Source organism: Myotis nattereri, assembly GCF_964212035.1.
Source record: "Myotis nattereri genome assembly, chromosome: 2".
Lineage (NCBI taxonomy): Eukaryota > Metazoa > Chordata > Mammalia > Chiroptera > Vespertilionidae > Myotis > Myotis nattereri.
In genome coordinates, this window is record NC_138076.1 from 57,674,656 (window position 1) to 57,691,123 (window position 16,468).

The following is a 16,468-nucleotide window of genomic DNA, read 5'->3' on the forward strand; positions in this document are numbered from 1 at the left end:
TTCCTAGGACTGTGGAATATAGCAATTAAAAGGAAAATACCAGAAAATAAAGGAAAACTTGCATCAATTTTACACGTATACACTGGAAAAACACTCTGCAGATCTGGCAGAGGGAAGGTTCCAGAAATAGGATTCCACTCTGTGGCACTTAGTCACAGTTACACTATTCAGTTTTAGCACATTTCTGAACTTAAGGCTTTTTCAACTCTACATACTAGGTGATGTATTAAATTAGAGAGGATTTCTCAGGAAATCAGACTTTCTTAAATGTCTCTTTGCAACATGTATAAATCCTGAATACTTATATTTTCTTGACCATTACCAGATTTTTTAACTGCTCAGTAAAATCTGTAACGAATTTAAGCATCTGTAAGCATGCATAAAATAATCATTTAGCCTGACTGGCATGGCTCGGTGGTTGAGTGTCAACCTATGAACCAGGGGTCAAGGTTCAATTCTCAGTAGAGGCACATGCCAGGGTTGTGGGTTCGAACCCAGTAGGGGGTGTGCAGGAGGCAGCACTCAATAATTCTCTCTTATCATTGATATTTCTCTCTCTCTCTCTCTCTCTCTCTCTCTCTCTCTCTCTCCCTCCCTCCCTCCCTCTCCCTTCCTCTCTGATTATTTAAAAAAAAAATAATCACTTACCTTGCTTACCTCAGTATCAGCTGTGATTTCGGGCTAAATTATAGAGCTCCTATCTGCTGCGTAGGCATCACGGATATGACTGTGGGCCACTGCTATACGTTTCTGTCTTAACAGATCATTGCAATTCAAAATCATCAATTAAGTGTTCTTGAAGAAAGCAAAACTTTTGACAGAACTGAAGACAACATATTTTGAGAGAAACTGTAATATTGCACTAATAGCAGCATGTAATCATGACCTCAGTATATTTTGTTAATTGGTTGTTGTAACTTGACTTAGATTTTTATATTTTATTCATGGCACATTTTCAGGAATGCCTTTCCTTTATCTCTGATGAATCCATATATTTTCATTATGAGCAAGTTTAACCCCTACTTTTTTCAGTTAATAATCTTTAAACTAACTTTTATGAAGACTTTGTTGTCAGAAGAACCCTTAAGAATACTTCCTAGATGTTTTAGTAGTATAAATAATACCATCTACCTTCATTGTTATTAAAAAATAAGTTTTTAGTCATATAGAATCATACTAGAAATACTTTGTTGTCTTTTTCTTTTTATTTTTTTCCAATATTTCTTCTTGAAGTAAATATGAGAAATTAGAGTTTCCATATTTCAAGTTCCCGCACCTACATGTCAGAGAAGCTCCAAAGGCCCTGAGTAGACATGGACCTCAGATGGGAGGCTTGCTTAGATTCAGATGTAAGGTTAATTCCAATATTTATTATTACCTGCATTCAGTAAGGTAACCACATACTTATCCTCTGATGTGAGTCCCTTTTGAGAATGAAAGATGGACTAACCAGGCAGAACACCAGAACAATAGACATAAACCAAACACACACATTCTTGGGAGCCAGGACATGAGGCCACACTATATGTAGGAGATAAATCAGGGAGACAGTTGCACAAATAAGCAACTGTTATATGTGGAAGCTTAAACTAGGGAAAAATAAAATGTAGTACGCTCTGTTATCTCAAAAGCCAAGGGTTTAGGCACACTAGGTTCAAATTCTGACTCTGTCATTAATTAGCTTTTAACCTTGGTCAAGTCATTTAGTCTCTCTGAGGTTCTTTTTTTTTTTTTTTTTTCCACCTGCAAAAATGTGATCAATGTACCTTTCTCTAAGTTGTAAAAATTAAAATAAACATCTAATTTAAAGTGCTTAGTATAGATCCTGATCATGGAGGTTACCCTGTAAAACAATAGGGTGGTTTATTTTCCAGATTATTTTCCTAAAGTATAGGAACCAGAAGAGTCAGCCCGGTTCAGAGATGTGAGCAGGAGTGCAGTTTTAGGTGGCTTCCTTAAGGTAAGCCCTCTTCTGGGTCCCTTGAGCATCGTTGATGGATCTCGAGAACATAGGACATTTTTCCTCTGGTGGAGAGTATTGCTCTTAACATCGTAATCACTCAGCCAACAATATGACAATGTAAACATTGAATATCTTGATATAGATTCACTATATTTATGGCCTAATGCTATTTGAATCTTGTGAGCAGAAAATGATAAGTATCAAGTTCTTAGTGTGACACCTATGCCAGAAGTTGGAAATAAAGTTGACAAAAATGTAGGGCCATGTTACGCCGGTAGAATTTCAGTGGTCCAGTAGTCTGGGACATGCCAGGGTCTCATCTTTAAAACAAATCTCCTGCTAAGAAGAAGTACAGCACTTACTGAACTCTGGATTTTGGAGGTAACATACATTTGATAATGCTGGTCCACCCTATTTATGGGGTGACTCAGGAGGCAGCCAGAAAGAGAGGTTTCTTCAGTAAATTCAAACTACTATATGTAAATTTCCACACTGCTCACACTGTCCGACCTTACAGATCTGATAGTGATAGGAATGTCTATGATGGTAAGGATGTTGTGTGGAGTCTGGGATAAGCCCTAATAGGAGAGTTATAGTGAAAGCACATAGGTTTCTGGGAAAGCCACAACTTCTTTTTTAATTATTTTTTATTTTATTGTTTAAGGTATTACAAATAGTAGTACATATGTCTCCTTTTTTCCCCTATTGACCTCCTCCTGGCCTCCCCTAACCCCTCAGCACTTGCTCTCACCTCCCCCACCCCCACACCCCGCCAGTGTCTTGCATCTATTGGTTGTACTTATATGCATGCATACAAGTCCTTCGGTTGATCTCTTACCCACCCCAACCCTCCCCTACCTTCCCGCTGTAGTTTGACAGTCTGTTCGATGCTTCTTTGCCTCTGTCTATTTTTGTTCCAACAGTTTATAATGTTCTTTATTATCCATAAATGAGTGAGATCATGTAGTATTTATCTTTCACTGACTGGCTTATTTTACTTAGCATAATGCTCTCCAGTTCCATCCATGCTGAAGCCACAACTTCTGAGTCAGAGGAATCCTCACTGCTTGAAAAACAACCCCTGTGTACTACTGAGTAACTAATTCTGGTACACCAAGCAAGTAGAAGGACTTAACTTACAATGGGGAGAACTTTTGACCAATGGAAATTGAAAGCTGGGAATAAATTCTTGTTTCCTTCTCTTTCTGTACAGGCTGTCTGTAGATGCAGTTGTTCATGTGGTTTCTCACTGTGTGAGACTGATCAGTAGCACTAGGTAGCAGAGTAGCATCCTCGCTTCAGTCTTGCTTCTATTTTGTATCACTTCACTTTTTCCCTTACTCCTGCTTTCCTGTGATATTTTCTAATAAATTAGTAGCACATCAACTTTGCCTCAGGCTTTGCTTTCCGGGAAAACCTAAGACATCTGTCCTATTAAGACTCTTCCATTGTTAAACCCATCATTTCAAATCTACCTTTCTGATCACCTCTCCCAACATTCCTTGCTGTTAAGTTTATGCTCTAATGATATCAAATTGCTTCTGCTTCCCCACAGTAAACATGCTGTTTTACACCTTTAGACCTTGGTCTTTCTTCAGTCAAGAGTGCCATCTTTCATTACCATTTAATTATCTTGTAGTAATCAACTCAGGGGTCACCTCCTTCTGTTTTTTCTTAGTGGTAAGAGGTATGAGATGTGACCATCCATCATTTGTCTTAGAAGGATGGCCTGGTGTGCCCTGGACCACTGGTGTACTAGAAATTTTCCCAGTGTAGCAGGACCCTGAATCTTCATGATATTTCTCTCTCACACTCTGGTATGAATGTGTCATACTAGCAACTCTAGGATACACTGAACAGTCATTAGGAGAAAGTATAAGGGAGAGTACATCACCTCTGAGAAAATGTAATATATATATACTGAGTGGCCAGATTATTATGACCACCTGACCTTTGTAGGCAAATTAGCTATAATTTCGCGCTGAAGTTGCTAGAGGGCCAGACCATTATAAACGTCTGAATAGCACAACATACCTAAGTATCATTGCTGATCAAGTTCATCCTGTCATGTTGATATATCCCAGTGAAGATGGCTTCTTCCAACAAGACAATGCACCATGCCACAGTGCTCGTATTGTGCAGGAGTGGTTTCAAGAACATGAGGGAGACTTTACCTTGCTTAGGTGGCCCCCACAGTCACCAGATCTCAATCCAATTGAGCATTTGTGGGACGAAGTTAAAAGAGCCATCAGGCAGTGGTTCCACAACCATCAAATCTCACAGAACTGGACAGTGCTATTCATCAGGCATGGTGTCAGATTCCTCGCATCACCTTTCAACATCTCGTGGAGTCAATGACAATAAGAATCACAGCAGTAATGAAGGCAAAAGGTGGCACAACAAAGTACTGATGGGGTGGTCATAATAACCTGGCCGGTCATAATAATCTGACCACTCAGTATATATATATATATATATATATATATATATATATATATATATATTTGCAAATCTGATTGGCTTTATTGGATGATTCATGAATTGGATAGCACCCATCTAGCAAGTAAAAAGGAGCTCTCCTAAATTATATTTTGAAGCTGTTGGTTAGGTACTTGTACCATAGAATTCAGACTATTGAAGTTGAAAGGGCGAGGACTACGCCCTCCACCTTGCCCCAGGGTAAGAGCTACGCCCTCCACCTTGCCCCAGGGTAAGGACTATGCCCTCCATCTTACCTTGGCCATGTGCTCAGCAAGGCTTCTTCCCGGAAGCCAAGCCGCTGCTGGCCACGCCCAGGATTTCTCTGGACTGGCCAATGATAGTCAAGGGAAGTGCACGCCATCACTATGACCACATCCTGTGTAATGAGACACCGACTCGCGCCTGGCCAATCGGCAGGGCCCACAGTCCTTTCTCCTCCCCTTACCCCAACCCCCTATAAAACCTCTCTCCACACAGAGTTTTCTCTCTCTCTCGGCCACTTGGCTTGCCGTTGTGTCGGTGAGTGTGGTGGATGGGGAGCTCAAGCTAGCTTGAAATGAAGGACTCTTTGCTTTTGCATCGGACTCGCTGGCTCCCTGGTGGGCCCTTGGGAATCTTGAAATCTGGGCACAACAAAGTAAGAGACATCCATACTGTGCCTCCAACTTTGGCTTCCTGTTACAATAATACAACTATTTTTCCCCATTTAAAATAATTCAGGGGAGTTCTAAAACATTCCTTCAAGGGGTTAGCATTGTATCCAAATGTATTATTTCATCTTAGGAGAAATTTGGGATAGAAAGTTTTTTTAAATGTTCTTGCTATTTTAATTGTATTTAAAAATAATTACTAATACAATTTTAAAGTGGCAGTGTTTGCGATTTGGTTCATGGCTATGTCTTGTAAGAAATACTAATGAAGAATGAGTGCCAAAACCAGAAAGAAAAGAACCAAGGGAAGGAAACAAGTAATCTGTCAGCATGGTGCTTGAAAACATTGGTTACAATGTCTTCAGAGAAGGTACAGAGAACTATGTCGTTTACTAACAAAAGGCTTGCACTATGTGGCTGGTACAATAAAGGAAGCCGCGGCAGCTGTCACAGGAAATGAGCTCTGACCAAGGAAAACATCACAGAGTCTAAGGCTTCCAGAATGACGGTTGCATTTGTATGCAAGGACAATGTTTTAAGTCCATATTTAATGTTAAGATTTATCAAATTGTAAAGCATTAGGGAACTCTTATTTATCAGAAGTTTTATTTTATAAATTAATTTTTTAAACTGAAACAGTTTTTATGCCATCTTTTGAGAAACTGTTGAAAAGGACACCATATTATCATCTTGGATCAAACTGTTGGTGGGATGAAACAAATTTTGTTCATCTGTCTGAGTCTTCCTTTGTATAGAGCATAAGAAATATGTGAGATGAATGTTCCAATTGCATCAATTCCCCGTATAAATAAATAGGTTTATATTTTATCGTTTTACTCAATTTTCTCTATTGTTCACATTACCGTGTTACTCTGAGTTGAAGCCTTCACATTATAATCTTTATCACTACATTTACTTTAAAAAACTCGTTGTCAAGCTAGTCACCATTTGTGAATTAGAAAAATAACACTGATATTAAGTCATGCAAAATTAACAAATGTTAACAATAACATACAAATTAGATGAAAAACTGTTAGTAGAGATAAACTTATACTGTTAAACAAATCAAGTTGGTACAACATGATCAATGTGGTTCTTACAGCACCCGTGCAAATTTAAGGCTACAAGAATTATTAATACAACGTGCATGAACCTTGAGGACATTATGCTAAGTGAAATAAGGCAGTCACAAAAAGACAAATACACTAGTCCTCCCTTATCAGAGGTTTCATTTTCTGCAGTTTCTGTTACCCAAAGTCAATCACAGTCTAAAAATATTAAATGGAAAATCCCAGAAAAGTCACCTCATTAGCATAACAAAAGATACCCTTATTCCTCTCATCACTAGGAAATGCAAAAGGTTTTAGGAGCTCTGCTAGAAACTGGGACAAAGACCAGATAGACGGTTCTCATTATAGAACACTGTCACAGCAGTGGTGAGGTGGCTTGGGTGCAAGTCATAAGGCTGACCAGGGTGTCCTCTCTGAAGCACGAGGCCCGCAGGGCTCTCCATGGACCTTTGCAGGAGGTCAGTTTTGCAAGAGGCCAGTTGCTTCCTTCTGAGAAATACAGCCTGAGGAGATCAGGCTTGGCGATGTTCACCGCTACCTCTCACACAAGCTGTTCACAACTCCCCTTATCCACAGTCTCCCTGTCTGAGGTTTCAGCTTCACATGGTCAATGGCAGTTCCAAAATATTAAATGGAAAACTCCAGAAATAAACAATTCATAAATTTTAAATTGCTTGCTGTTCTAAACAGCACCATTAAATCCCCAGACATCCAGCTCCATCATGCCTAGGATGTGACTCATCCCTTTGTCCAGCGGCTGCATTCTGTAGACACTACCTGCTGGTTAGTCGCTCAGTAGCCATCTTGGTTATCACATCGACTGTCTGGATACCACAGTGCTTGTGTTCAAATCACCCTTCTTTTACTGAATGATGGCCCCAAGGCACAAGGGGACTGACACTGGTAATTCCAGTATGCCGAAGAGGAGCCGTAAAGTGTTTCCGTTAAGGGAAAAGGTGAAAGTTCTTGACTTAATAAGGATATGTTGAGGTTGCTAAAATTTAGAGTAGGAGCGATTCTTCTATCCATGCAATTGTAAAGAAGAAAAAAGACATTTGTGATAGTTTTGCTGCCTCACCTCATCAATTTCCTTGTTGGAAAAGAGCTGGTATAGGATTACCAGCTTGGACCTTCTCCTGATTAAAAATAATGAGAGGAAAGGGACTTTCTGTTAGTCTGGCTCTATTTCTTCAATCCTAGCCTGGAAGACAGAGAGGCAGCAATAGGCATTAGGCTTCACTCACGTTGCAATATAACTCCCTACATGTATGTAGATAGAGATTCAGGGTCAAAGCCCTGGTCAGTGATGCAGAGTAATCCTCTGCACATTTCTCCCATGGACAAATAACTTGGCACGTTAAGATTTGTAGGACTTAATCCTGTTTATGTTGATCAATGTCACTCCAATAAATTTAATAAATAAGTATTTTTTTTTAAAAAAGAGAAAATACAGACTGAGATAAGGTATTTATTGCATCCATAAGTAAGAAAGCATTCTGGTTAGAATAAATAAAGAGCTCCCACAAATCAATAGAAAATGACAAGTAGCCCAATATGAAAATGGGCACAAGTCTTAACACTTCACAGAAAAAGAAAAAAAAAATTCCAAATGGCTATTATCATAGGAAAAGTTTCCCTCACTAGTAATTAGAAAAATGCAAATGAACCACAGTAACATGACATTTCATACTCACCACTTTGGTAAGAATTATGAAGTTTGACAAGTTTCAAATGTTGCAGTAACAGGTCCCTTATCCTTGCCAGGAGGAGTATGTCCATCAGAGTAGGCTAACAGCAAAACACAAAAACTGAACCATAATATAATGGTTCAGAAATGATAGAAGTGTGTTTCTTGTTTACATAAAAACCAAAATAGATATTCTGAGTGTTAAGTGGCAGGGACCCATCTCCTTTCATCTTGAACCTCTGACATCAATATGTGGCCTGTGAGACCATCCTGAGGTGGTCTCCTGGCAGCCAGACAGAAGGGGAAATGCTTAGAGGATGACATGCATAAGGGTTTTCTGGGCCATGTGCAGGAGTGGCATCATCACTCCTGTTTAAATCTCATTGCATAACAATCACACGGGCTCCTCCCACTAGGAGGGAGGCTGCCTAATGTAGTCTACAGGTGTACACAGGGAGAAGAGCAAATACAAGGCTGGTCTCCATTTCCGTGTGTAAGTTGTTACAGCTTCTTTGACAAAACCATTTGGTGTCATCTCTAGTAAAGCTGGACATGTATACAACCTTTGATTCCCTCTTGCATACATGTGCACCAGCAGACATGGACACGGATGTTATACATTTATATTATGATATCTTGTGCTATAACAGAAAATAAGCTAAATGTCCATCAGCTTTAGATAAAGTATAGTCTTCAAATTGAATATTATACAACAGTGAAAAGTAATAAATCCCAGCTGATTTTAACAATGTGGATGAATCTCAGGACAGCACATTTACACATAAACCGAGCAAAATATTTATCTTATGAAATGATCAGTATTTGCCCTAGCTGGTTTGGCACAGTAGATAGAGCGTCGGCCTGTGGACTGAAGGGTTCCTTTTTAAAAAAATGATCAGTGTTCAAAACAAATTTTAACTATAAAATTTAATGTGATTCAGGCATACAGATATAATTGAAAAATCACAAAGATAAACATAAAGTTCAGAATAGTGATTAATTCTGAGGAAGGAAGGAATGGAATGGGATGAGGAGGAAAGCAAAACACTGCCTGTGAACAGTAAACATTAGTGTTATTTTCCTTAAACTGCATAGATGAGTGTACATTATACCACGACTCTTTAATCTTCATATTGTACATATATTTTATAGGAATTCTTTTGCAACTACTCAGTACTTAATTTCTAAAAACAGTGTTTAATAAAAATAGTCATGTTTCTTAAAAACCTGTTTAATAAAAGACCACACATATGAAGTATCTGTATGTATAAATCTGTGGATTTGGGCCCTTTCTGACTGCTTCAGTGAATATTTTATACTCTCACAGGCATCTCTGTTCTGAAGGTTAATAACTACTGTTAATTTAGCCATCATGATTTAATTTAGTGCAATTACTCGTACACTAGGTAGCATCACAGTTACCTTGCTATTAGAACTGTGTCCTTGTTGACCATGGACCTCATTTTGATTAAAATTATATCCTCATTACATGAAGCCAACAGCACGTCCTTTATTTCCCTCATTGCATATTGATTTACTTTACGGCAACCATCTTTTTCTCTAGCAAATTGTTTTTACGTTTCCACTAAACATTTTTCCTCTTTCCCTTCATTTGAATAATTATATTGGCAAAACTCCAATTAATATCTCCAGTACCAGAATTTTAGGAAACTTAATCAATTCAAATTTCAATATATCTTGATGTCTTTGTACTTTAACTATAAAATTTAATATGATGTCTTCTATTTAATGACATGTTACTCTATTATTTCTCCCGCAAAATGGCATCATTCCTTCCATACAGTCTCTCATTTATCATAGTGAAATACTTTCCCTTCAATTAATTATTTATACAAATTTAGCATGAAGAGATCCTGTTTTATATCACATGATTTCTGTAATAACTGCCTTCCCATGAAAATAATCTCAGAAAATGGAAAATATTTTAGTGCATAGTAAATGATGTAGTCTTCCTAATTGTTGATACTATTTAGCAAATATGATACTAAAGGAAATTATAAATTAGTAATAGAATTTTTCTGGAATAGACAAAAAATTCTCCTCTTAAGCTTTTCTTACTCTTAGTTTAGATAACTAAAAAAACAAATATTTGAGTATTTAATTAAATGTTCTTTACTTACATAAACAGAAAGGGGGAGGGTTCTGCTAGTATTTTCTGGCTTATCTGTATTTATGAAAACTTCTTAAATTAAATTGCAACCATAAGATGTCCTTAAGAAGACATTATGTTATATATGAGAGGGGGGGCAGGAGAGCAAGAGATGTAAGAGAGAATAGATAGATAATAGATAGATCAACAGATAGAAATATTTTTTTCATTTTTTAAATTTTGATTTTGGGAGCACTGCCAATATCTAAAGGCATCTAGTGACCAGAGAACTTGGTGATTGCAAGAAGTTCCATAATAAAATCTGCGTGCCAATTTCTCACTCCAAAATGCCAGGCCTATGCCCAACAGCATTGGCTGCAGGATGCTAAAAGAAGCATTCTCATGTCAAGTAACAAAAGAGACCCAGTTATCTCTCTGTCAATACCCCATTAACACCCAGAGATAGCCTTGGGGGAACTATAAAGTTGCTTTAATCAAGCATTCTCTGCATGATCTTGCCAGACTAATCCTAAACTTATCTATTCGTGTCTCTTAATTGCCAAGTCAAATCAGTTTTCTAAGGGTACTCCTTAAGGACACACACCATAGAACTGCCAGATGACCAAGCCTCTGAAACCCAGGCAGCCCTGAACTGGATATAGAATATAAGCAGATTGATGTCAAGAGGGGAAAAGTCAATGCTGACACCTCATTGCCTGTGGCCTCTTGTGGAACACTGTCCTTGAGCCAAACTTTGATCCAGTCTTATATCCTAGGGGGAAAGCTTCTGTGAAGAGAGTGTTCCATGATCTGAGACTTTCTCCCTAGGACCTTCACCGGTTCCAAGGCCCTTTTGTCTCCCAGAGTGCTCTATCGTTACCTCCAGATATTGTCATGGAGGCTTTGTTCCTAGGTTCTGATGGCTCTAGAGATTTAATTTAGGATATTTTCTGAGCAATGTAAATGTTCTGAAGAGGTTCAGGAGACAATAGTACAAGTGTTATAGCAAATGCCCCTCCCATGGGTTGTTTTCATCTAACATTGGTCCGGAAAAGAAATCCCTGTATTTACTGTGAGTTTCATTCTTTTGGATCAATCTTAAGAAAACACAAAAGTGGACTTGCCTGTACATTGTCTTGCTCTCTAGGAAATCTAGTTCTATAGGTCAGTTTTATTTCACACAAAAAATAAGATGATCATCTTCCTTTTCTTTATCCTGTCCCTCCCTCTCCAAAAACAAAATACCAGCACACACACTTCTAGATAAGAAACAGACGATTTCAAAAGGTGTAGGGAGAGATAACAGGTAGGTTAACCTCTCTCAAAAAGGCCCTGTGTCCCTGCATCCCTTTCCTTTCAATGCTTTGGTGCATTGACTCCGGACTCTTCTCAAGTTCATTTCCACCCTCTCCAATGCCTCAGGGTATAGGACATATTTTCAGCAAAGGAATATTTGCATGATTCTTTAGACATGTGTCATTTTCCTCACTGTGTATTGGAAATAATTAAAATGCCTCAGAAAGATATGGCCCAAGGCACTAATTCCCTGCTTATCACATTCACCTGCATGTAAGAGGCCAGTTCAGGCTACTCTGACTGGCCACGGAGGAAGGCTGAGCTGTTATAAATGATTTTAATAAATGCAAACTACAACTGAACATTTAAGGCCTTCTAGAGTTGGCCCTTTAAGCTGATTATCAGTTTATAAGTTATTTTGTAAACTGCATACATGAATTTTATATAAGTAATGATATTATATGTACCCAACCCTCATTCATCAGTGAGGTGGCACATGACCTAGTACTTTGTTTTTATGGCCCAAGAAATGCTAAAGGTTTTAACTAGTTGGAAACTAAAAAATAAAATGAAATTCAGTCCTGATATAACCAAATAGACATTGAGCAGCAACCTTTCAGTACAGTTGCTAGATATATATCAATTTCTCCCTTTTTGTAGATGGGTTGGTAAAGGTCACTCACATTTCCTTACCTACTTACTGTACAGCATCCCCATGGTTTTGTGATATTCTTTTATATGAATTGGAAATCTATTTATAGCTTTCCTTAATTGCACGTTGGACTCTGTTCACATTTCTTCTTGCATACATACTATAAATCTATGAGGTTCTTGTTCAAGTGCTTACATTTTTCTTCTTGACTTAAAAGAAATGGTTGATTTTTGCATTACAGTTTGTTTTCCTGTAGAAAGATCTGCCTTAAAAAATTTATAAAAAGTTATGTGCAATGATTTGTATGTTCACTATAGTTACCCGGACGATACCTGAAGCAAATATTGGAGTGGATATCCTCAATTATGTTTTACTTTGTACAAGACATAGAAAATAATCTGTCTATATTATTGATAATGACGGGCTCTACTGAATTTCTCTGGCTTTATTTCAAGAGAAACATACCAATAGAGGATTGTTAGATGTTGTATGTGATCATTTACTCATTTGAATTTAAAGTTGAAGTACAGAGAAGTTAAACAGTCCTACAATGGTTAACTTCTCTTTACAAAGCTTTTCTTTATTTTTACTGCTATGTTGAAGAATGTCACAAAAAAAATTTCTTATTAAAATGAATGCTATTGATAATAGTAATAACATGTAGAAAATATTTAAAAAACACATTAAATTGATGGGAGAAAAGCAATTTTAAATAATGCTTCTGTGTTGGTCTACCATTCTTTATGCTTTGGAGTATGCAGCTAAAGGAATACACAAAGTCCTTTTAGGGTTAATAGTCTAGATACCTGAATTCCTTGGCATGTCTCTGAATATTTAAGTCAGATTGTAACAAAATCATGTACTTGTTCACTTTGCAAAGGTACACTGGGAAGATAAAATGGCAATAACTTATTTTATCTGCAAGGTTTGAGGTTAAGCAATATTAATGGTCGGTTAATGGCTTAATGAGTGGGATACAAACCATTTAAGCATGCAATGAACCTTAGCTTTTCAATGGCTTTCCTAATGAAAGATCTATATGACTGCATGTCTTGTGTCACAATGGAGATAGTAGGAAAGGTACCTAATCAATTGTGATGGTAAATCAATTGATCTGTAACCCTGTTTTCATACAGCAAGGAAGATATGGAGAGAGCATTTGACTATAGCCTTATTTCTAGCTGAAGATCAATAAATAAAAGAGACAGTTCACTACTTAAAAATGTTCCCTTTTACTGTGCTTCGTAAGCCAAGGCAGGCAGATTGATATCCTATTTCATAGATGTGTCAGTTTCTTTTGTCACTTCTCAAAGATTTAAAGTTCTTCAAAATTAAATATATGATAGAGAATATCTGTGAGTCTAGACTTTATTGTCATGACTAAGACTCAGATTGAAGATTGAGATTTAGAACGATAAAATGTGCTATTTGGTTTTATAATATTCATGATGTCATTTTTAAATTGTCCCTCAAAAAAAGGTTCTATTATTCCCACTTTTTAAGAAAAATACATAGTATAATGCTGTTAGCATTTCAAAATATAGTAACTTGAGATCTTGTTAAGCAAATAAAAAGATGAGGCACAGACTGGGATGAAATATTTGCAAAACATATATACAATGATATACTTGCATCCAAAAAATATACAAAGAACTCTGAAAACTAAAACAAAACAAACAAAACAAAAAAAAAAAACTTTAAAATAGGTAAAATATCTGAAATACTTTTCACCAAAAAAGATATATAGATAGTAAGCATATGAAAATACATTCAACAATATTATTCATTAGGAAAATCAAATTAAAACTGCAATGAAATACTACTACTCATCTATTGAAAAGGTTAAAATAAAAAGAACTGACAATACAATTACTGACAAAAATTTGAGGCAATTGGAACTCTTACACATTGCTGATAGGAATTCAGTAGTACAGCTCTTTGCTAAACAGTTTGGCAGTTGCTTATAACATTAGATAAATACCATGCAACCCAATGATACCACTCCCAGATATTTACCCAAGAGAAATGCAATCTCATATTTAAACAAGAACCTGTATACAAATGTTTGTAATGGCTTTAATCATTGCCAAAATATGGAGACTATCCAAATAGCCTTTAATTGGTGAATGAAGAAACTTGAAAAAAAAATCCATGCAAAGGAAGAAAGTAATAAGGGGCACAAGCTACGTATGTAGACAATATCTTGCATAAATCTCAAAAGTATTATGCTAAATGAAAAAAGCCAGACTCAAAGGTTGCCGGGAGCCGGTCCATGCTTGCTGTTTCAAGGGACCTGGCATATATGGCATACTGTTCTTAATATGTTTGCTCACCTTCTTGGCACTATGTGTTTTAACCAAGGTCGCCTCTCTGAGAAAGGTTGTTTCCCCAAGTAGGGATTTTCCCCTGAAGTTAGGGAGGGAATAAAATCCCTTAACTAAGTGCCAGGCGGGTAATTAATCACTTTAACTACGAACAATCATGCTTAAGCTACATAATCTTTACTCCCTGGAATGGAGATAAGAAACGCCCTAACCTTTGTAATAGAGATTGATAGGATTGGAATCAACTGGTATAAATACAGTTGAAACAAGATAACAGCAGACAGAACTTAGGAGAAAGAGAGGAGAGACAGAACCTAGGCACAGAACCTACACAGAACGTTCTCTAGAGACAGAAGAACTTCGCTGGAGAGAACATGGCAAAAGATCCTGGACAGAAACTGGCCTCAGAACCTAGCGAGAGAACGTGGCAAAAGATCCTGGACTGAACCTGACTACAGATATTGGCAAGAGAACCTGACTAGAACCTGGTGACTGAACCTGGCTGGAGAACCTGGACAGAACCTGGCTGGAGAACTTAGTGAGGCAACTTGGCTACAGAACCTGGCTGGAGAACCTGGAGAACCTAGCAAGAGACCATGGACACAGAACCTGGCTGGAGATCCTAAGCAGAACCTCTCTGGAGATCCAGACCAGAACTTGGCTGGAGATCCTGGCTAGGCTGCTGATCAACTGAACACTGCCTCCGTGTCATTCTTTCTTCGCCGACTCCGTCCACACCTTTGGGAACCCCTGGACCCGCTGGGGTTGGACCCCGGCAAAAGGTCACATAGTGTATGACTGCATTTACTTGACATTCTTGAGAAAGCAAAACAAAGGAGACAGAAAATATATCAGTGGTTTGTAGGAGTTGGAATTTAGGAGAGAGATTAACTACTTAGAAACATGAGGAAAGTTTTGGAAAGATGGAACTTCTCTCTATATAAATGGTAGTAATGTTTATACACCTGTATGCATTTGTCAAAATTAATAGTATTTTACGCTAAAAAAAAATGTAAATTTTATTGTATGTAAATTATATTTCAATAAAGCGGACATGGAAATAGTATAGAATTAACATAAAATGTTATGTTAATCTTTATGATCAAATTATGATCTTTCAAAAACTAAGCATATGAAATTTTATTTTATTATTTTATTTTTTAAAATATATTTTATTGATTTTTTACAGAGAAGAAGGGAGAGGAATAGAGTTAGAAACATCGATCAGCTGCCTCCTGCACACCTCCCACTGGGGATGTGCCCACAACCAAGGTACATGCCCTTGACCGGAATCGAACCCGGGACCCTTCAGTCCACAGGCCAACGCTCTAGCCACTGAGCCAAACCGGATAGGGCTTGAAATTTTAAATACTTTAACTCTAGATGAGATGGTTAACCTCAGATTGGTCTAGGGCAGCGGTATTCAACCTGTGGGTCGCGAACCCTTTGGCAGTCGAATGACCCTTTCACAGGGGTCACCTGAGACCATCCTGTATATCAGATATTTACATTATGATTCATAACAGTAACAACACTACAGTTATGAAGTAGCAACAAAAATAATTTTATGGTTGGGTCACAACATGAGGAACTGTATTTAAAGGGCCAGAAGGTTGAGAACCACTGGTCTAGGGCAATAATCAGCAAACAATAGTCCATTGGCCAAATCTGGCCTGCCACTTATTTTTGTAAATAAAGTTTTATTGAAACACAGCCAAACTTTGTTTATGGACACCCTCACACTACAATGTAAAAATTGATTGTTTGTGGTAGAGGTAATACAGCTGACAAAATCTCAGATATTTATAATCTGTCCCTTTGCAGAAGAATGTTGTTGATATCTGGTCCAAGGTTCAAGACTATACTCATTAAAACCCTTGATTTTCCTATAAAAATTTAGTATTTTCTTAAAGATACACAATTTAAATAAATGCAAATAAAGGAAATGCAATGCTTAATAAAATCAATCAAGCTTTTAAAATAAACATTAAAGATTTTGATGTGCCAAGCATATAAATGTGAAATAACTGTTTTTACCACCACAGAACTTAAAATTTAAACATAAAATTAGAAATTTTCTTAAAAAGTGAAAAAGTTTTTATTTTTCAATCAAATATTCAGACAAGAAAGGAGTGAGATAGAAACATCAATGGTGAGAGAGAATCACTGATTGGCTGCCTCCTGCACGCCCCCTAGTGGAGATTGAGCCCACAAGCCCAGTATGTCCCCTGATGG